General features: G+C 38.3%; 1 long non-coding RNA gene across 25 annotated transcripts in view; it reads left to right on the top strand.

Annotated features, from left to right (window-relative positions):
* LOC144289678 (uncharacterized) overlaps window positions 1–23,716 on the top strand; it is a 623,433-nt gene that overhangs the window by 560,292 nt on the left and 39,425 nt on the right. For 21 of the 25 annotated variants that reach the window (XR_013357563.1, XR_013357562.1, XR_013357556.1 and 18 more), the window contains one exon: window positions 13,858–13,961. The exons of 2 other annotated variants lie outside the window; for them this stretch is intronic. This is a non-coding gene — a long non-coding RNA (uncharacterized LOC144289678). The remainder of the gene's footprint in view (window positions 1–13,857; window positions 13,962–23,716) is intronic. 2 more of the 25 variants (XR_013357544.1, XR_013357543.1) reach the window with 1 other exon arrangement.

Below are 23,716 nucleotides of genomic sequence, written 5' to 3' on the forward strand. Positions count from 1 at the left end.
TCTTGGACTTTCAGCCTCCAAAACTGTGAAGAAATACACTTATGTTGTTTAAGCCTCCTAGTCTGTGGTATTCTGCTACAGCAGCCCTAGCAGACTAATATATTAATATAAAAGTATATAAATAACACATAGCTTTTCTTGTCAATGAACTTAAGTTCATTTGAAGAGAAAAGACTAATGTGCATAAAGTAGAGAAGATACACCTCTATGCTGAAGAATGCTGGCAATAATATAATAAAAATAATAGACCTATTTTGATGGTCAACTTACTATGTGATCATTAACTTACTCTATGACCATGTCAACTTTATGTTACACCCTTGTCATGGGTTGAATTGTTCCCCCCCATCCAAAGGTATGTTGAAGTCCTAACCCCAGTACCTCAGAATGTGACCTTATTTGGAAAGAGGGTCTTCAGAGGTAATCAAGTTAAAATGAAGTCATCAGAGAGGGCTCTAATAATCTATGATTAATATACTTATAAAAAGGGGAAATTTGGATATAGAGACAGAAATGCATAGAAAGGAGATGATGTGAAGACACATGGGAGAGGAGCCATGTAAGAGTGCTGCATCTATAGTCCAAGAAGACCAAGGATTGCTGCCACATGCCAGAAGCTAAAAGCAGCAAGGAAGACTTCTCTCCTAAAGCCAGCAGAGCAAGCATGATCCTTCTAACACATGAATTTCAGAGTTCTAGCTTCTAGAACTGTGAGACAATAAATTGCTGCTTTTTTTTTTTTTTGATATTTTGTTTTCGCAGCTCTCAGAAACCAATGCAGCCCTATTCTCAGAGCTAGATAAAGGGTGGTTTACCAGAGCAACTTCTCAGTCACTGAACCACAAGACATTCTAAACTGTCCCTGGAATGATCTAGAAATTATAGTGCCAGCCAACTCAGCTTTCCTCATATAGGGTGAAATGTTCCTGCTGAAGTAGTAAAGTGTCTCTACTGGAAAGAAAATAATAATCTAAAACATCACTTGCCATCACCCAACTAATGCTAGTGAGTATTTTTGTGATGCATTTTCTATAAAGTGACTTTCTATAGAGAAGATACTGTTATTATCTCATTTTATAGCTCAGGAAAGGAGGGTCAGAGCAATTGAATGATTTGCCTGACTTGTCCTTTTTCACACAGTTAGTAAATTGTAGAACTGAAGTTAGAACTAAGGTTTCCTAGAGCTGAGTACTCAAAGGTGAAAGGATTTGGATAAAGAAAAAGAATAGGAAGTACTTTTGAGTTAGAAGGCTACACACAGTTACTTCTACTGGAGGTATTTCTAGGCATCATAAAAGAAAGAGTGGAAGATGTGATTGGGGAATGAGGAGCCTAACATAATAGGATTAGGGTGGCAGGTAAAAGATCAAGGTGGCCCTTCACTTACATTTAAGGACAATTTTCCCCATCATTAGGAATTTCTACCTCTAAGAATAGAGAAAAAAAGATGAGCAGACAGTAGAACTTGATCTAAATCTGTTTAGCATGTGTGATATAATGATTTATAAGAAATATATGTTGTGGGGGAACCTGAGTGTCTCAGTCAGTTAAGCATCTGTCTTTGGCTCAGGTCATAATCTTGGGATCCTGGGATCGAGTCCCACATCTCCCTGCTGGTCCCTCTCCCTCTACTGATCTCTGTACTTGTCCTCTCTCTCTCTCTCTCTCTCTCTCTCTGTCAAATCAATCAATCACCAATCTTTTAAAAAAAGAGAAAAATATATGTTGGTCATCTGAAGATATATTTGATTTTTAACCACAGTTTCTGAAAACGCCTCAGAATCATACAAGTGACATAGGTATCTTATTACTGAAGGTTGCTTTTGGTCTCCACCCAAGAGAGGGGACTGATTGCCAGGAGGACCATCCATGTGATTAACAGGCCCAGACTTTCAGTCCCACAATCCTCCTGCCCTCAGTGGGGTGTAGAGAGGGTGGAGGTTCAATCAGCCAATAGCCAATGACTTACTCAATCATGACTATGTAATGAAGCCTCTGAAGAAACCAAGAGGACAGCTGCGGGGTTTTTTGTTTTGTTTTGTTTTGTTTTGTTTTTCAGGAGAGCTTACACATGTAGGGAAACAGAATATTCCCATATGCCACTGAGCCTGGCTCCAAGCTCAAGTGGGACAGGAGCTCTTTTATTCAGGACCTCAAGCCACGTATCTTTTCATCTGCCTGTGTATTTGTATTCTTTCGCATAACCTTTAGTAAACTAATAAATGTAAGTGTACCTGAGTTCTGTGAGCAGCTTTAGTAAATTAATAAATCCTAAGGAGGTTATTTGAACCCCCAATCTGCAACCAGAAGTTAGAAGCCTGGGTCTAGTGACTGGTGTCTGATGTGGGGGAGGGACAATCTTGGACTGACCCCTTAACCTGTGGAATCTGATGGGACTTCTGGGTAGCCAGTGTCAGAAATAAGTTGAACTGAGTTGAATTCTTGGACACTCTACTCGTATCTGAGAATTGCTTGTTTATATTTGTGGGAGCACCATGCACACACACAAATTGGAATTGGTCTCCGAGCACCACAAAAGCATACTCTGCCTAATATGAAATTATGTTTCTTCTTGTTGCTTTATCTTCTTATCTCTTGAGATTCTATGTGGTAGGGAAGACAATGTAGATCATTGATCATATCAATCACATAGAAAATCCATGTGTCCCTTCTGAGACTTACATAGGAGAATCTATGCAAATAACGAGCATTTTCTCTAGAGCTATTTTCTATTTTACAAATAAGTAGTAATAAGAACCATTATCTTTTAATTTTTAATTCCTTAAGCAATGTGCTATAGTAAATAATAATAATAATAATAATAATAATAATAATATAAAATAGTCAAACAAAATAATAACAGCAAACAATGCAGATGTTCCAATGGGAAGACCATTCTGCTTCACTGAAATTCTGAATTGTGGAGTAGTTAACAAGAAATGTAGCTTCATAGCATAAGTCTGCAGCTAAATATGGGCCAATAGAGTGTGGCCAAATTAAATGTAAGAATATGCTTAATAAGAGTATTTTGTTATAAATAAAGCAGGGTGAGGATATAACATTGTGTAGAAAAAGTTCTCATTTGTGACTGGAAGATCTGGTTTTGATTCTGCTGCTTTGTGGCTCTGGGAGTCTCTTCACTTCCCAGTGCTCACTTTTCTCATCTATAAAATGAGATTTCATTATAAATCACAAGGTCATTTTGAGGTCTAAGTCTGTCCTTATCATGTGTAGGACTCAGGACTTCTCAAGCGCTTAATGGTTCTTCGAACTATCTCTGGACTTTGTTAATATGAGGGAGATTGTCTCCAAGCATTACCTTCTGACTTATAAAACCCTGTTTTGGTTCAATTACAACTACAAAAAAATGCAAATCAATGATGTCTAAATGAGGAAGGTGTTACAGTTGAGCATATAAGCTGGACTGGTTGGTTACAATAACATGATCTTTCTCTAATCAGTAACTTCTTATGCTGTTTTGATAATTTATTCCTTGGTAAAAGATTATGTATCTTAGATTCTGAACCTAGGTATTTACAGTTGTATCAATATGTGAGCAATTGCCAATGATTATATTATTGCCTTGAATATAGAATACTTATTAAAGCCACTGCAATCTCCAATACGTGGATTTCACATATTATTTACATGGAATTTCTTTGGTGTATCGCTTAAATATAAAGCAGATAATGATACAAATAATTATTTTTAAAGGAAAGTATAGTATTTCTCTCCCTTAATATTCACTGAGGAAGGAAGTTCTGTCCCCATACTTTTTCTCATTATTCTTCACCATGTAGGAGGAATAAATAATATGATTGATCAAATCTGGGTACATTCACTGTACCACATTTCTTAGGGGACAGGATGACTAAATTAAAAAGGCAGCACCAGACCATCTATTGCTTTGTCGTGTGCTGCATCCTGCTGCTGCTGATGTTTGGGGCGAGCTATTCTCTTCTTTTCACCAACTGAGTGCGAGAACACATGTCCTCTGCAGATCCAGCTATCCTCACATGGGTTGACGCCAAGATCCAGGTTTCTGAAGGAAATAAGAGTTATTCACTGAACTCAAAGCTACATTCTCCAAAGCCATTTACCATGCTGCCCCCTCATTTGAAGGTCATTGGGTGCTTGTCTGGCTATGTACTCGTAGCTAATGCATTGTGTCAGTTTCTTGCATTCATTGGTTAGGACCCTGGTATAGAAGAGGGGTGAATCTTGGTCCTCTCCCAACTTTCAGTGTTGTGCATCAGTGTTATAGACAAGAGCTTGCAAAATCCTGACTCTTCATCTGATTTGATCTGCCTCTTGAGACAACTTCTCTATCCCAGTTTTCAAGACATGTCTGTGTGTGTGTGTGCGCGTATGTGTATATATATGTATATATATATGAATATATTTTAAAGTAATCCCATTTTAACTAGCATAGCTGTTACTTTTATGTGTTATTATAAAACAGAGCCTCAGCTGTCAGCTTGCTGTTCTCTATCCATATGTTTTCATCTTGTCTTCTGACATTGCCTTTCCCAGGGCATAGAGGAAGTAGAGGGAGTCCACAGCTCACCTGAAGGGCTGCCTCTGGGTCACAGTATAATTCTGAACAGCTCTGTCTCCCCACTTAGTGCTTCTCAATGCTGCTTTGCTTAGTCAGGAAGATGCACCCATGTCTGCATGGGAGCTTTTGGGCATGAAGCCTAGTTTTTAAACCTTGGTCTTACAACACAATGCTGAAATTGCTGTTGCTACCATCTTATTGTAGCAGATGGAAATATGGTGTTTTGAAATTTTCTATCTTCTAAGAGTGAAAACTATCATGTTCCTTTAGGCTTGTAAAAACCCCTCGCATTTGTAGAGTGCTTTATAGTTCACAGGATGTTTTTATGTTATTATTTCCACTGAAGCTTACAACATTAAATATTTACTCAATACCTGCTATCTATAGACCAATTAGAATGGTGACAAATCAGTCATTCAACATGCATTGTTTGAGCACTGACTGTATGCTGGGCATTAGGGATTTGAAAGTGAGTTTATTGTTACTATGATTATTGTTATTTATTCTTTATTTGCTACTTTATTTATTTATTATTTAGTTCCAATTTATAGATGAAAATGTGACTGAGAAAAATTAAGTAACTTATCCTCAGTCATCCAGATAGTAAACAATGGAGTCAAATTATCAAACCCAGGTTTTTTTCATTCTAGCTCTAGTGTAGTCCTTTTGTATACCATTCTGACTTGTCTCTCAGATGGGTTTTTCAACTCACCACTTCTCTTTGAGAGATTTTTTTTTTCTGATAGAGTTCAAAGGTAATGGAATAAGTAATTCTTTATTGAGTATCCAATAGCCCTTCCATATTAATAATTAATGCTAGGTTAGTGTCAGAAGTAAGAAGAAATGTCTTGGAAAAAATATAGATTTAGAGAATTCAGAGTAAAGAGTTGCAAAAAAACAGGAAATAGATTGTATGGAGAAGACAGGTATTAGAATGATTTTTTTTGTACTCTCCACACTGATGTATAGATTGTTAAATGTTTTTCTGGACTGGCAATTGCACTCTTTGGGGTTATGGAAAAATTGGACTTCATTTTTAAAAATGTATAGTTTCCATCATAATACAGATTTTAATTTACAGAAATGTTAAATAGCAGCTAGGAAATTATCTTGAATCAATAAAAATCAAATAAAATGTAAAAACTTATTGGGGATATGAACTAAATTCTGAAATAAAATGAAGTATAATATTAATATCTTAAAAATTATGTTGCCTCTGTACCAGTAATAATGTGTTAGACAATTTGTTAACATAAGAGATGATATTCAAAATAGCATGACAAATACTAAAGACCCAGGAATCAACTTAGAAAGTAACATATCCCTCCTAGAGAGAAAACAAAAAAACTTAACCAAGGGATCAAATACTGAGCTTTAACACATGGATAGGTAAGTGAATATTATAAATACTTTAATATTTCATAAAGAAATATAGATGTTAGAGGAAGGGCTCCAAGATGATGGGGCAGCAAGATCCAGAACTCACTTCCTTCCTTGGATACACAAATCTGTAGCTACATAAGGATTATTTCCCTCTGAATTTAACCTGAAACTGGAGGAATTGTTTTTCTCAATAAGGGATAAAAGGACCACATCAAGAAGGTAGGAGAGGCAGAGACACAGCGGCACAAAAAACCTACACTGGTACCATGGCACACAGTAGAGAGAGATCTTACCAAGCATGTGCTCTTCCCACAAGTGTAAGGGGTTTGTGCCCCACACTGAGCACCCCAGCCTCTGGAATCTGTATAGGACGTCTGGCTTAGAAAACCAATGGGGCTGACATCTGGGGGTCCCAAAATATTGTAGAAACCTGAGATTACCCCCTTAGCTGGCTCCTAAGCAGTATTTCTCACCCTGAGACCAAGTGAAAAAAAAAATAACAGTTTGAAAAGTATGTAAACTATATGTGAGGGAGATTTATTGGCTGATCCAGGGGCATTGGCTTGGGGAGCAGGAGATAGCTGAGATACTCCCTAGAAATGGAAGTGCTGGTAGAAGTCATTGTTGCACTCTCCACATAGCCTGCCAGCACAGGTGAGTAAGGTAAATATGGTACTTTCCCACGACCTTGATGATCTGGGCATGAGTGAATGGTCCTGGCACTTGCTGAGACCTGAGAGTATAGCTGGTTGTAGTACCTCCCTGCTTCCTTAATGAGATGGGCAAGTGCAAGTGGTCATGGAGTTCTCCTGCTCCTTAGCTAAAGTCTACAAGCGTGGGCACTTCTGATACTCCCTTGTCCCCTGGCTAGGGCTGATGAGTGCTAGCAGCGGCAGCCTTCTCCCACTACTGGCCTAAAGCCAACACACACACAGACAAGGAACTCTTCCTGCTGTGTTGCTGAAGATTTCGGGCAAGCACAGTCAAGACATTTTCCTGCTGCCTTTCTGAAGCCAACAACCGTGCCTTGTCCCCAGCACTCTCCAGCTGCCTTTCTAAAGTCAGTGGATACATGCAACCCACACAAGGGACACCCCTTGATTGCCTGACTGTGATGGCCAAGAAGGCTGGCATTCCGGAGCTCCAAGGGACTAAAACAATTGGAAAGATGCTTCTTGGCAGGCTACCACCCCCAGGGCACTACACAGACAGCAGGCTGAAACACACCTCAGTCTTCCTGTGAGAAAGTCTTATTTACTTAGCCTGGAACTTCAGCTTAAAGGACAGGCTTCAGGTTTCCCACACAGAGAGTAAGGAAGTGCTCCCAGGGAATGTAAGCAGGGAGACACCATCCTTGCACAACCCTTTGGCCATTCTAAAGTTCAACTTTCCAAAAAGTAATTTATACACTCATCTGAGTCTCAGTTTTTGCAACTGTAACCCAGGGGACACCTCCAGATCTCCTGGTCTGGAGGCTAGCAGGGATTATAATTGTGGTTCCATAGGACTGTGTGTATTTGTATACTTCATTTATTTTATTTTGTTTTATTATTTTATTTTTTAAAATTATGATAAGTGTACTCTTTAATCCCCATCACCTATTTCACCCATCTCTCCATCTACCACCTCTTCTCTGGTAACCATCAGTTTGTTTTCTATAATCAAAAATCTGTTTTTTGGTTTGTCTTGCTCTCCTTTTTTCTTTCTCCTGCTCATTTGTTTGTCTCTTAACTTCCACATATGAGTGAGATCACGTGGTATTTGTCTTTTTCTGACTGACTTATTTCCCTTAGCATTATACTTTCTATACTTTCCACATTGTTGCAAATGATAAGATTTCATATTTTTTTTACAGCTGGATAATATCCCATGATATATATCTCACATCTTTTTTATCCATTCATCTATCCATGGATACCTGGCCTGCTTCTGTAGTTTAGCTATTGTAAATAATGCTGCTATAAATGGGTGCATGTATCCCTTTGAATTAGTGTTTTTGCTTTTGGGGGTAAATACCCAGTAGTGTAATTACTGGATCATAGGATAGTTCTATTTTTAATTTTTTGAGGAACTTCTGTACCATTTTTCCAGGGAAGCTGTACCAGTTTGCATTACACTAACAGTGCACAAGGATTCCTTTTTGTCTGCATCCTTGGCAAAATTGCCGTGTCTTGTATTTTTTATTTTAGCCATTCTAACAGGTGTTAGGTTTACATCTGGCTGCTGATGATGATGTTGAGCATCTTTTCATGTGTCTTTGGGCATCTCTATGTCTCCTTTGGAGAAATGTCTGTATACATGCACACTTTAAAAGCTGCTGCCTGAGAGTCTGGCTTCCATTCAGCCTGAAAGTAGGTGCTAAATGAGAGTCTTCCTCTTGTATCACTAATGGGTTTTAACATATCCCCAACAAAGGGGACATATTAAGAATAAATCATGTGATTTTAGATAATCACAAGGTTCAAGAGATGAGCAAGAGCTAGGGCAAAGTTGAATGAGAATGATCATCATATACACAAGACCACTCTATTAAGACTGAGAGAAGTAACCTTTACTTAATACACAGAAACAAACATAGCCAAGCAAAATAAGGAAACAGAGAAATATGTTCCAAATTAAAGAACAAAACAAAACGTCAGAAAAATACCTTAATGATATGGTTATAATCATTAAGAAATAAATGTAATACTCATAAAGATGCTCACCAAACCCAAGGGGAGAATAAATGAGCATAGTGAATACTTCAACAAAAAGGTAGGAGACATAAGAAAATACCAAACAGAAGTCACAGAGCTGAAGAATACAGTAACTGAACTGAAAAAGACACGAGAGGGTTCATACAGCAAACTACATCAAGCAGAGCAGATCAGGGAGCTGGAGGATAAAGCAGTGGAATTCATTCAGAGCAGCAAAAAGAAAGAGCAAAGAATTTTAAAAAATGAAAATAGCTTAAGGGAGCTCTTTGGCAATATCAACCAGAAAACATTTGCATTATCGAGGACCCAGGAGGAGGAGAGAGAGGGAAAAGGGTAGAAAACTTATTTAAAGAAATAATGGGGGGATCCCTGGATGGCTCAGCGGTTTAGTGCCTGCCTTCAGCCCAGGGAGTGGTCCTGGAGTCCCAGATCTAGTCCCACATCAGGCTCCCTGTGTGGAGCCTGCTTCTCTCTCTCTGCCTATGTCTCTGCCTCTCTGTATGTCTTTCATCAATAAATAAATAAAATATTTAATAAAATAAAATTAAATTAAAAAAAGAAATAATGGTTAAAATGCTTTGTAACCCAGGAAAGGAAAACAGACATCCAGATCCAAGAAGCCTAGAGAGTTCCAAATAAGAGGAACCCAAAGAGGGCCACACCAAGACACATTATAATTAAAACATCAAAAGATAAAGAGAGAATCTTAAAAACAGCAAGAGGAAAACAAATTGTTATGTGCAAGAGAAACGTCATATGGCTGTCAGCAGATTTCTGAGCAGAAACTTTGCAAACCAGAAGGGACTAACAAAACATATTCAAAGTACTGAAAGGAAAAAAGAAAAAAACTCCCACCCAAGAATACTCTATCTGGCAAAATTATCATTCAGATTTGATGGAGAGATAAAAGAGTTTTCCAAACCAGCAAAAGTTAAAGGATTTTATCACCATTAAACCTGTCTTACAAGACATAATAAAAGGGACTTTAAGCTGAAAAGAAATGGCATTAAAAACAAAACATATGAAGGTAAAAATGTCACTGGAAAAAGATTATATATAATAAAGGTAGTGGACTAATCACTTATAAAGCTATTAAGAAGGTTAAAAGACAAAAGTAATAAAGTTAACTAAAACTGCAATAATTAGTTAAGGAATATATAAACTAAAAAGAAGTAAAAAGTAACATTTAAAACATAAAATGTATGTGGAGGGAGTAAAAATGTAGAGTTTTGGAATATGTTCAAATTTGAATTGCTATCGACTTAAAATGGACTGTTATATACATAGTATGATATATGTGAACATCATGGTAACCACAAAGCAGCAACTTCTAGTAAATATAGGTAGAAAAAAGGGAAAGGAGTCTTAACATAACACTAAAGAAAGCCATCAGGACACAAGAGAAGACAAACAGAAGAAAGGAACAGAGAGAGAGAAATTTGGAAACAAACCAAGAAAATTTTGAACAAGAAGAGAAATGAAGGGGAAACTTGCCTCCCTAGATATTAAAATATATTGAAGGCACTTCAAATCAAAATGTCATGTTGAAGTTTTAGGATTGGACAGATAACAAGCAGTAGAAATATAAATGGAAAATGTGCGTGTTAAGGGCTCCAACTTCTAATAATAAAAAAATCCAACTTAAACATCAAGATATACTATTCTTCATCTATTAAGGAGAGAATTATTTGGCGGAAATTTTAAAATGATAACTTTTAGTGTTAGCACATTTACATATGATCACGGAAATAGTCATGGGAGATATGGGTGGAGAAACAAAGTAAGCTATTATACTTTTTTACTCTTAGACAAGGAGTATGAGTTGATATGTTAGTACTAGAGAGAATCCAAGAACAATCAAAAGTCTTAAAAGTATTCATGAGCTTTGACCCAATCATTTGATTTCCAGAAATGCAATAGATATGCATACAAACAATAATCTATAGGTATATTTATTGCATTATAACTTTAAAAATTAATTAATTAATGTATTATTTATTTATTTATTTGAGAGATAGAGCATGTATGATCAGGGCGAGGGGCAAAGGGAGAAAGAGAATGTCGAGTAGTTTCCCTGTTAAGTGTAACCTGGGGATGGTTCCCAGGACCTCAAATCCTGGGAAATGACCTGAAATAAAATCAAGAGTTGGACATTTAACTGATTGAGTCACCCATGAGCCCCATATTATTACTTATTTTAACAAAAATTGTAAACGGTTAATGATAAGGATTGATTAAACCATGATATATATAGAGGCACCTGGGTGGCTCAGTGGTTGAACATCTGCCTTTTGCTCAGGTTGTGATTCCAGGGTCCTGGGATTGAGTCCTACATGTGTCTCCCCACAGGGGGCCTGCTTCTCTCTCTCCCTATGTCTCTGCCTCTCTGTGTCTCTCATGAATAAATAAATAAAATCCTTAGAAAAAAAGTACACACACACACACACGCACACACAGAGCATGTTTTATGGTTACACTTTTAAAAAATGAATTATATTTATTATTTTAACAATATTTCAAAAAAACAATATCTCATTATTTAGTTAAAAGTATTATTTTATTATCCAAATCCAGAAACCAGTTAGTTACAAAGTCAACTTTCCTGAATGCTTCTCTTGGTTAGTATTATAATTTTACAAATTTCTGCCTAAAATATTCCATTTGATAGTTGAAGGAGTATTTTTGATGTTTTAATTGGCATTTCTTTGATATTAATAACATTAAACTTAGTTTCCTACATTTATTGGTCATTATTATTTCTATTAAATGTTCTTATATACTGAAGTATGATTGCTATGCATCCTTTTCCATTCATTTCTTTGGCTTCTTATGCCACTACCATATACGATTTATCTAACGCTTAACTTAAAAAAATTTTAGAATCAAGTTTTGCAAGACCAAATTATTCTACCTTTACCTTACAGCTCTGTCTTGCTTTTCTTTTGAAAATATTCTCAGCTGTTGAATTTCTTTGGGTGGTGCATTGACATATATTAGAATTTACTTTCTAAGATAAACAGATCATGATACAGTAGTTCAGTAGTTAGGTCCCACCTTTAAATATATATATATTTGAGTCGCTGATATAAGTACCACTGTTAAATAATTTTCAATTAAGAATTCAAACCCATTTTGTGTTACTGAACGAAAATGAGTAGCACAGATTCAAGAGTTGTAAGCGTTCAAGAAATGAGGAGACCCAAAGACCATAGGTAAAGCAACTGGGCATGCGGGAGTTAAGTATTGGACTCAGAAGTTGCTTTCTCAGAGAAATTAAGGAGTCAATCCCATTTACAATTGCACCCAAAAGCATAAGATACCTAGGAATAAACCTAACCAAAGAGGTAAAGGATCTATACCCTAAAAACTATAGAACACTTCTGAAAGAAATGGAGGAAGACACAAAGAGATGGAAAAATATTCCATGCTCATGGATTGGCAGAATTAATATTGTGAAAATATCAATGTTACCCAGGGCAATTTACACGTTTAATGCAATCCCTATCAAAATACCATGGACTTTCTTCAGAGAGTTAGAACAAATTATTTAAGATTTGTGTGGAATCAGAAGAGACCCCGAATAGCCAGGGGAATTTTAAAAAAGAAAACCATAGCTGGGGGCATCACAATGCCAGATTTCAGGTTGTACTACAAAGCTGTGGTCATCAAAACAGTGTGGTACTGGCACAAAAACAGACACATAGATCAATGGAACAGAATAGAGAACCCAGAAGTGGACCCTCAACTTTATGGTCAACTAATATTCGATAAAGGAGGAAAAACTATACACTGGAAGAAAGACAGTCTCTTCAATAAATGGTGCTGGGAAAATTGGACATCCACATGCAGAAGAATGAAACTAGACCACTCTCTTTCACCATACACAAAGATAAACTCAAAATGGATGAAAGATCTAAATGTGAGACAAGATTCCATCAAAATCCTAGAGGAGAACACAGGCAACACCCTTTTTGAACTCGGCCACAGTAACTTCTTTCAAGATACATCCACGAAGGCAAAGAAACAAAAGCAAAAATGTACTATTGGGACTTCATCAAGATAAGAAGCTTTTGCACAGCAAAGGATACAGTCAACAAAACTAAAAGACAACCTACAGAATGGGAGAAGATATTTGCAAATGACGTATCAGATAAAGGGCTAGTTTCCATGATCTATAAAGAACTTCTTAAACTCAACAGCAAAGAAACAAACAATCCAATCATGAAATGGGCAAAAGACATGAACAGAAATCTCACAGAGGAAGACACAGACATGGCCAACAAGCACATGAGAAAATGCTCTGCATCACTTGCCATCAGGGAAATACAAATCAAAACCACAATGAGATACCACCTCACACCAGTGAGAATGGGGAAAATTAACAAGGCAGGAAACCACAAATGTTGGAGAGGATGCGGAGAAAAGGGAACCCTCTTACACTGTTGGTGGGAATGTGAACTGGTGCAGCCACTCTGGAAAACTGTGTGGAGGTTCCTCAAAGAGTTAAAAATAGACCTGCCCTAGACCCAGCAATTGCACTGTTGGGGATTTACCCCAAAGATACAGCTGCAATGAAACGCCGGGACACCTGCACCCCGATGTTTCTAGCAGCAATGTCCACAATAGCCAAACTGGAAAGAACCTCGGTGTCCATCGAAAGATGAATGGATAAAGAAGATGTGGTTTATGTATACAATGGAATATTACTCAGTCATTAGATATGACAAATACCCACCATTTGCTTCAACGTGGATGGAACTGGAGGGTATTATGCTGAGTGAAGTAAGTCAGTCGGAGAAGGACAAACATTATATGGTCTCATTCATTTGGGGAATATAAATAATAGTGAAAGGGAATAGAAAGGAAGGGAGAAGAAAGGGGTAGGAAATATCAGAAAGGGAGACAGACATGAAGACTCCTAACTCTGGGAAACTAACTAGGGGTGGTGGAAGGGGAGGAGAGCAGGGGGTGGGGGTGAATGGGTGACGGGCACTGAGGGGGGCACTTGACGGGATGAGCACTGAATGTTATTCTGTATGATGGCAAATTGAACACCAATAAAAAATAAATTTATTTAAAAAAAAGAAGTTGCTTTCTCCATTTGGTGGTCGTTGGACAGAGAAGAAGGAATAGAATACTGAACCTAAGTTGAGTATAAATATGATGGTTAAGTTGGTTTGTAAAAGTACATGTTAATCATATATACTTTTTGTTTTAAAGTAGGCTCCAGTATGAAGCCCAGCATAGCACTTGAACTCATGACCCTGGAATCAAGATCTGAGCTGAGATCAAGAGTTGGACACTCAACTGACTGAGCCCTCCAGGTGCCCTAATTATGTATATTTTTAAAACATTTGCAGGGATAGTTTCTCTTTGACTTAGAATAGTGGTTCTCAACCATTGATGATTTGGGGCCCAAAGGGTCATTTGGCAATACCTGGAGATATTTTGGGTTGTCACAGCTGGTGTAGGAGTGGGTGTGTGCTGCAGGCATCTAGAAGCCAAAGAGTCCTCTAAATATTCTAAAATGTGCAGGACAGCTCTCACCAACAATGAAGTATTTGGTCCAGAGTGTCAATAATGCTGAGGCTGAGAAATCCTAGCCTATCAAGTCCAAATAAATCTTTCTGAAAAAAAAATATATTACTTATGAAAGAACAATTTCTCTTATTTGGAGCCATTACTCCATTTGCCATTGTAGCTATAAGCCTCTAACTGCAGTGGCCATTTAATAAAAAAAAAAAAAAATCCAGAAAACAGATAATAATGCTTATTGAATTACTGAGTTTTACTAGGATTCCAGAGACTAGTGTTCTTGCCTCCACCCACTCTGTTTCCATGTAGCTGTGTGATGTGAAATGAGTTATCTCCTCTTTCTGGGGATCTTCAGAGCCTAACCTATAACATGATGTGAAGATAGAAAGATAATTAAGATAAAAGTAATTGAAACTGTGAAGGGCTATGTGGAAATATAGGGTATTATTGGATATGAGATTACTCATATGTGAACATGTATGTTCAGTATGACCAGCTGGTAGCCACCTCTATTTGATTCTGACCACAAAGTCACTATCACAAAGGGCATTAGCTTTTTCACTAATTCACTCCTTTTTCACAATAAAGAAAGAATAGCTGATTGACCAAAACAAGCTGTAAATTCGAGTAATAATCTTCCATCCAGAATGATACAGAACCATGTCCCTTATTTAAGAGGTTGTGGAACTATTTATTTTAGTTAAAGATCTATAGTTGCTCTACTGGATGATATTATGAGCTGAGTTGTTTTCTCCATATTCATATGTTGAAATCCTAACCCCTACTACCTCAGAATGTGTTATTTAAAAAGGTAATCAAATTAAAATGAGGTCATTTGGGTAGGCATTCTCATGGGACATTAGCACATAGATACAGAAGAAAAACCATGTGAAGACACAGTGAGAAGGTCACCATCTGCCTGACATGCAGAGAGGCCTCAGAAGAAACCAAATTTGCTGACACCTTGATTTTGGACTTCTGGCTTCTAGAATTGTGAGAAAATAAATTTATGTTGTTTAAAACACCTAGTCTCTGATACTTTGCTATGGTAGCCTTAGGAAACTAATACACTAATACAGATGGGCCATTCTAAATGTTTCTCCCTGGAAACCATGGCATGTAAAATATGCATCTGGTCTTCTGACTCCAAGATCCTGGGGTGATTTCAGCAAATAGAACTTGGCTCTGGAAAAGGCTTTGTACTCTCATTACCTGCCATTCTAGGGCTTTTCAGGGAAGGCAGGGACAAGGGCCAAACCCACATAAACTCAGATGGAATCAATTTGAGGGGGCTGTTATAAATCCATCATTTCTAAATTCCAGAGGAATTCTACATCACTCCCTCTCTCCTGCAGCCTTGGAGAACAAGGGCCTGTAGCCTTCGTGGGCAGCATCTGTCACTCCTATGTGTGTGCTCAGTCTCAAGGCGGTGTGCCCTGCTTTTTTGTAAATGTCTAGCTAAAACCAAATGTGTTGGTCTGTTCATGATGGCACTGCAAAACGATGTCCCTAGGTTGCAAATGTTTTGTATCCAGCTTGCCTGAGTTTAGCAGATGAGACCGAAAAGCATTTTGTTACTCTCCTGGGATAATGGATAATTTGACCCTGGGGCATCTTGAAAGCAAGATGCTTCTTCCTCTACTTCTGCTTTCCCTTCCAAGAGAGTCCTGGAAAGTTCTCAAACATGCTCTGTTGTTTGTACTTGTTTGTGTAAGAATGTGAGTCTAGGGCAGGGCTCAGGCTGGAGCTGGATTGTGTGAGTACAACTACTGATCTGCCATCTCCTGGCTTTATAACTTTGGGCAAGTTATTCAACCTTGCTGTGCTTTAATTTCCTTACCTGTGAAAAAGGATAATCCTAGTACCTATCTCCTGTGGTAGATGTAGGATTAAATGAGTTAATGCATGTAAAGCCATTAGAACAGCACTTGGCACATAGTAAGCATTCAATAAATGTTACCATTGTAGAGAGATATAATAACTGTTGAATATGAGTCCCCCCCCCCATACTATAGAAGGAGAATGGACCTTCACAGAATTTTTGCTATGTAAATGCTGCAATATATCTGCTCCCTTAGGCAAAATAAAAATAGTACTATTGAAGCTTCTTATGTGTTAGGCACCATGCTGAACACTTTATATGCTTCATCTTATTTAAGCCTCATACCAGTCCTTTGAGGTAAACACTATCAGGACAAGGTAGGTTATGCTATAGTAACAAATAATACCCAAATCCCAAAGGCTAAGTGGAACAAAGATTTTCCTTGTTCACACTACATTTTCACACTACATTTCTTCAGCAGATAAATGGGAGTATTTGTTTATCACTATCATTTAGGAAGGTAGGCTGATGGAGGATGATGCTATTATCTCAACACAAACCTTTAGGGTTAGCCATGGCAGGGATGAAAGCCAGGAGAATGGGGTGCTAAACTCTTCAGTACTTCTACACTGGAATGACATATATCACTTCTGTTAGAATCAGCCACGGAAAATCAAATGACCGTGTATAACATCAGTAGGGAGTGTGACTGGAGGAAGAGGAGAGAGGGATCTTGGTGAACACATACTGCTATCATTCCTGTTTTACACATAAGGTCATTTCAACTTAGAGAAGAAAGTAACTTGTTCAGTGTCATGTCGTAAGTGGAAAGCCAAAATTTCAACACTAGACTATCTGACTCTAAAACTGGTGCTTCTAACCATTGTGATGATTACCTGTCTAGGCAATGACATTCTTATTGAAGCCTGTTGTGAGTTTGATTGTGTCCGCCAAAAAGATATGTTGAAGCCCTAACCCCAGAACCTCATACTATGACCTTATTTGGAAATATGGTCTTAACAGATGTCATCAAGTGAAGATGAAGTCATATCACTTTAGGATAGGCCCCATTCTAATATGACTGGTGCCCTTATAAGAAGAGAAAACAGAGACACAACCACACAGGGAGAACACCATGTGATGATAGAGGCAAACCCAAAATGCCAAGGACTGCGAACAATACCAGGAGCTGGGAAGAATTGAGGACACATGCTTCCCTATAACCTTCAGAAGGAACATGGCCCTGCTGAATGTTGATTTTGGGCTTCTAGTCCCCAGAATTGTGAGGGAATAAATTTCTATTGCCTAAAGCCACCCAGTTTGTACTTTGTTACAGTAACCCTAGGAAACTAATACAAGGCACATCCTACAATAGTGTGTTTTAGATCTTCATTTTCACATTGTCTCTTTGGCTCACATGTACTCTCAAAACCAGTTTGAAACTTCTCAGGGACTATCTCCCATGTGCCATGTTTTACTTTATGTATCTCTGATGCCTCAGTTTTTCCCCTAAAGAGGCACTCAATAATGGTTGTTCAATGTATACAATAGAGTCGTTTTTATTCTTTGTTTTCCCACCTTTGTAACAAGTCAGGGTGTTTATTTCAAACTTTGGGAGATACTAAAAGTTCATAGAGCATAGTTCATGCATTGATTCTCCTTATGAAATTCTTTTTTTTAAAGATTTTATTTATTTTTTTTATCCATGAGAGACACACACAGAGAGAGACAGAGATATAGGCAGAGGGAGAAGCAGGCTCCTCATAGGGAGCCTGATGCGGACCTCGATCCCCAGATCAGGATCATGCCCTGGGCCAGAGGCAGATGCTCAACTGCTGAGTCACCAGGCATCCCATCCTTATGAAATTATTGAGCAAAGGTACAGGCTCAGCTTTATATACAAAACTTATTGTGGTGTGATCCATTCTGGTGTCTAAGTTGAGCTCTCTAGGAGCAGAAGTGAGATGGAGTTTGGGGTTCCAGATATTTACTGGAGAGCAATGCCAATGAAAATAAGGAGGGAAAACAGTATTGAAGAAAAGAAGTCAAACTATGACTCAGGCTTGACATGGCCTTGGTTAACCTACCCATTGGAGGTTCTGGAGGAGTTCTGTCTATCAGAGTGTTCCCCTTTAGGCCGCAAACAGCAGGCCTTTAGCCCCTGTAGGCTGCCCCAGGAATAAAAACTTGGAAAAACAACTCTCTGTAACTGAGGGCCACCGTAACGTGCTGATCGTGGGAGTCCAACTGCAGATTGTACTCCCTGCAACCAAAGAGCAAGACTTTTCTTGAAGAGGAATGTACTTGGCCCATCTACACATCTACTCCATCTATCTGCCTCTGGCTTCATCTCATACTGCTTCTCTTTTCCCACCAACACCTCCAAAACACCAGCCTTCCCCTACCACTCTACTTGCAGATCTTTATTTTTTTTTTATTTAAAATTTATTTATTTATTTATTTATTTATTTATTTATTTATTTATTTCCCGAGACAAGCAGGGGGAGGGGTAGAGGCAGAGGGAGAGAATCGTTTTTTTTTTTTAAATAAAGATTTTATTTATTTATTCATAGAGACAGAGAGAGAGGCAGAGACACAGGCGGAGGGAGAAGCATGCACGATGCAGGGAGCCCAAGGTAGGACTCGATCCAGGGACTCTAGGATCACACCCTGGGCTGCAGGCAGCACTAAACTGCTGCACCACCAGCGCTGCCCTGCTTGCAGATCTTTAAAATCTCCTGTTTGTACCTCCATGCCTTCACATTACTTTCACCCTGGTGCTTGGCCCATATAAGCAATTAATAAATGTTAATTGATGATGGACTGACTGAAATATACAGAAGGAAGTAGAAGGAACCCTGTGACATCAAGAGAGGGAACATTTGACTTGATTGTAGCAAAACTCAAGCTCCAGTTTAGCTTTTATTATCCTCTTCCATTTGCCCTTAGACCAGCCAGAGCCAGTGTCCTGTGAGATCCAGCTTTAACAGATCAGCTCTTCAAGGACCTAAGAACCCAAACAGGAACACTACAAACACGAACAGGGAAGATGCATAACTTAGGAGCAACTTACCCTTGGGATATGTTATGTAAATGATACTCTAACTGCAGAGGGAAGTATGCCCTAAGGATTTGTCAGTGGAATTGACCCAGTCTTTAAGTTGCTAAACGGCTCCAAAGGTAGCTGCAAGGTTTAGAGCCTTGGATGGCCTAATAAATATCTTCTTCTCTAGCCAATGTGGATTTCTCTTTTATTTGGAACAGCTCTAGTTTTTTCTTAGGGAACTATCTTTCGCTCATTTGCATTCAATTAGGAGGAGATTATCACTCCAGGGCTCTGCTCTCTCCCAAATACAATAAATAGTTTTGCAGAGGGCTTGGGACTCAAGACTAGCCAGTCAAACCAGTGGGCCTAAATTCTGGAAAGGAGAAACTTTTTTTTTTTTTTTTTTTACTAGTTAGGATGATAGGAGGTAAGATTGGAGTTGCTGGAGATCTTCAGGATATCAGGCAGATGGAAAGAGACAAGTTCTTGATATCATTAGAGCTAGACTTGCTTGAATTTAGACTTGCTTGCATCAAATTTTTAATTAGTGAGCCAGTAAATCCTTCTTCTTCTTCTTCTTCTTCTTCTTCTTCTTATTATTATTATTATTATTATTATTATTATTATTTGCTAAGGCTAGTTTGAATTGGGTTCTTGTTACTTGAAACTGAAAGTTTCCTCATCAGGCACAATTTTGTCCTTTCACTTAAATTTTCAGAAGGAAGGAGTAGGAAAGGTCAGGAAGGAAATAGTGCTTGGTCTACTCTATCTTTGACTGGGCACTGTGTTTCAGACCAAAGACCAAATCAAAACAACTCCTTTATGTCATTTATAAAGTGAATTTTATCCCTGGAAATGACAAAAGATATATGAGAGGTTTTCTCTATCTTCAAGCAACTCATAGTTGAGCTGGGGAGAGAGGCTCAGCACATATGAAAACAGGGCAGTGTGAAGGTTTAAATCTCACGAGCCAGGCAAAGATTCTGACCTCTGATGATCTTGGAGCTCATCCTTTGGTAGGACTAGCATCAGACTCAGGAGGTTTGTATTTCTACCAACATGATCAGCAGGCAGCTTCATCTGGGGTGACAAGTGGTGACTCCTTGACACTGGTAATTAGGCTTGGCCAACCTGGGACTGAATGGAAATTAATAAAATGGTATATTGGGGTGCCTTGCATGTGCTTTGTAACAGGAACATAGTTCCTTGGGGACAGATTGCTCAGAGTTTCAGTCTTTTCAGGCTTAGACTGAGTCATTCATTGGTTACATTGCTTAAGAAATAAATAACAAAAACATAAAGGCATGGGAGATGGCTTCGGTTTTGGAGAGTTTTGCAATATAGTTAAAAAACCCTAGGCTTGGGATCTCCGGGTGGCTCAGAGGTTTGGCGCCTGCCTTCAGCCCAGGGTATGATCCTGGAGACCCGGGATCGAGTCCCATGTCGGGCTCCCTGCATGGAGCCTGCTTCTCCCTCTGCCTGTGTCTCTGCCCCTCTCTCTCTCTGTCTCTCATGAATAAATAAATAAAATACTTTAAAAAAAAAAAAAAACCTAGGCTTGGTTCAATAGATAACATAGCTTTTTATAGCTACCACTTATTGGACATTTACAACATGCCAGGCATTGTGCTAAACACTTTACATGGGTTGTTTCATTTAATTCTCATAATAACTTTAGGAGGTATGCAATTCATCCTCCTTTCACAGATATGTAAACTGTGGCTCAGAAAGATAAATTCACATGCCTAAAGTTCCACAGCTAATAAGTGTAAGAGTCAGGATTTGAGATCAGCTCCTCTGAGTCCTAGCACAGTATACAGCCTTTCTAGCAAGGGCAGTGACCTAATGACCTCAAGGACTGATGAAGAGCATCACTGCACAGAGAAGTGAGTAGTTAGGAGGCCCTGGATCCAGAAAGACCAGCTCAGAATTTTTTTCTGTTATCCAGAAACAAAGTAAAGGAAGGTTGGACAGTGTGATGACAAAAGGAGAGGCAAGGAGGACGACAAAGGGAGATTTTGCAAAGGATCATCGCAGGATTTAGATACTGGGTGAACAAAAAAAGAGAAAGAACAATGAGTCAAAACATATCAGAGTTTACTTTAAACATGGGTATAAAATATCACTGTCCAAAATAGTAGCTGTCAAGAGATTACTTGCAGTGTATTCCAGGAATGCATTTTCATGGCATTTTCATGGCAGAAAGCTGTGTCAAATAAAGAACTCTTCATGTACACATTTATTGGAGGCTCATTCATCTATTTAATGTATTTTTACATTTTTAAAAGATTATTCACAACTGTGTCTGGGCACATATGTAAGGGGGAAAAAATCAATGTTGAATCTTACAAATAGATGCCTGTCTCTGCCCTCACTTTATCATTCCCATTAGGCAAATGACAAATAACATTATTGTGCAGAGTGGAGTTGTTTAGCAAGATTGAGGAAAGTTCCTAAGATGATTGCCTTTTTGCTTTTTAAATGCAAATTCTTTATGCCAGCTTTTCTTCAGTTTCGTGTTCACCACATTGTGCTTATTATTTTTTAAGGTTCATGTTGAAATAGATGAATAGGAGATCTTGCAAATGGGTTTCTCCAAGCCTGCAGGCTGGAATAAGGAAGGATATAACAAGAAAGTGTCCACTAAATACCGGGGGAAAAAATAGCAATCGGTCCCTGAATGGCAGCAAACCAGCTGACTTAACTTGGTTCATGGATTGGAGAGCTGGTCAGCCCAACTCACCATCCTCAGCACTTTGCACATTGCACCCTGCTTAGGATGCCATCAGTATTTAGTACAAAGCATGCCAGGCTTACCCTAACTTCTCTCCCTTAGAGCAATTCCAAAGGAGCTCACTTAAAGTAGTAAAAGGATCCCTGTATTGGAGATCAAAAGACTGAGATGGAATCCTACCTGTGTGAACTTGGATGTATCACTTCCCTGTGCTGGGTCTTAGTTTCCATATGTATAAAATGAAAAGAAAGGACAATGTGACTCTGACAGTTCCTCATAGCTCACACAATCCAATTTTACTTATACATGGAACACATCTAACACATAAAATAAAATAGTAAGGATTTGTTGGGGAAATAATGTAAAAACTTAGCTCTTAAAAAATAAATGCATAAATGGTGATATGAGATGATTTGGGATGACATGCAGATAAACATTTTCAATTTTAAGTTACTTATCTCTCTTATTATATATTAGAAAAGTTATGACTAGCACATCAAACCTGTGATTACATTATGTTATTGCTTACAATGATGACATGTTTATTTCAGGCAAAAAGTGAGTTGATTGAAAAGTATTTCATAATAAAGAATTTAGCTGGCCTTTGTCCCTGGTTCCTTAGAGATAACTTCTTAATCCTTGGAATTGCCAAGTGATAGAAATGCTTTTGTTATTCATTGTGGATTTTTCAGTTTTTGCTACAAATGGCTCACAGTGGACTTCTAGATAGTTTCAAGATAGATAGGTGCCATGCTAAAAAAAGAAACATACACAAAAAAACCTTAAAACCAACCATATGTTTCAAATATTGGGGCTCTAAGACAAGAGATATCAACCCAACCTCTGGGTAGGTTGTAGATTGAGTGTAGTCATGTGATCAGTGGGTCATTCACGGCTGTGTAATAACCCCGATAAAAACTCTAGACACTGAGCTCTGGCTGAGTTTCCCGGTTGGTAATACATATTAATGTGCATCCTGAGGACATGAAAATTTTGTGTTTGGGAACCTCCTACACCTTGTCCTATGTTTCTCTGCATTTAGCTTGTCCTGACTGTATTCTTTATAGTAGAACTATAATCATGTGTCTAGTGCAGAGTTCTGTGAATCATTCTAGCAAATTATCAAATTTGAAGAGGCAGTGGGAGTGAATTTGTTTGGGATCCCTGAAGCTTGTGGTTGGTGCCTGAAGGAGAGCTAGTCTTGTGGAGCACTGTTCCCTTAGCTTTGGAACTTGACCTAAGTCTAGATAGTGTCAGAATTGCACTGCAAAGGGGCAATATTAAGTAAATAGCAGTCTTAAATATTTAATAATAAAATGGTACATTCGAGTGTGGCCCAAATTCTGTATATGGTATAAAAATGCCCAAAGTTTGGAAAACTCTAGTGTAATGTTCTCTGCAGTGACATTAACTCTTTAAAGCCTGTTATGTCTTTTTTTAAATATAATCTGCTACTCACAAAAACCCTATGAGGTAGATAACTACTAGAATTTCCATTTTACAGATTAAGAAACTGAAGCCTAGAGGGCTTAAATAAGCTCATGTCACAGATAAATGGCAGTGTTGGGTTATGAACTTAAGCAATCTGTCTCTCAAATGTCTTGTTCTTAGTGTGTTCATCATCACAGTAGTAAAATATCCACCTTATGGGGCACCTGGGTGGTGCTGTTGGTTAAGCATCGAACTCTTGGTTTTGGCTCAGGTCATGATCTTGGCATCATGAGATTGAGCCTGGAGTCAGGCTCTGTGCTCAGCAGTTGGGTCTGTTTGAGATTCTCTCTCTCTCTCTCTCCCTCTGGCCCTCCCCCACTTCCTCTTTCTCTCTCTCTAAAATAAGTAAATAAAATCTTTTTTAAAAATCCACTTTGAAGGATGAAGGTGAAGATTAAATGATATATTGTATGTAGCTCATTGAAGAGCTTCTAGCACATAATAAAAACTA

The sequence above is a fragment of the Canis aureus genome, chromosome 19 (assembly GCF_053574225.1).
Source record: "Canis aureus isolate CA01 chromosome 19, VMU_Caureus_v.1.0, whole genome shotgun sequence".
Lineage (NCBI taxonomy): Eukaryota > Metazoa > Chordata > Mammalia > Carnivora > Canidae > Canis > Canis aureus.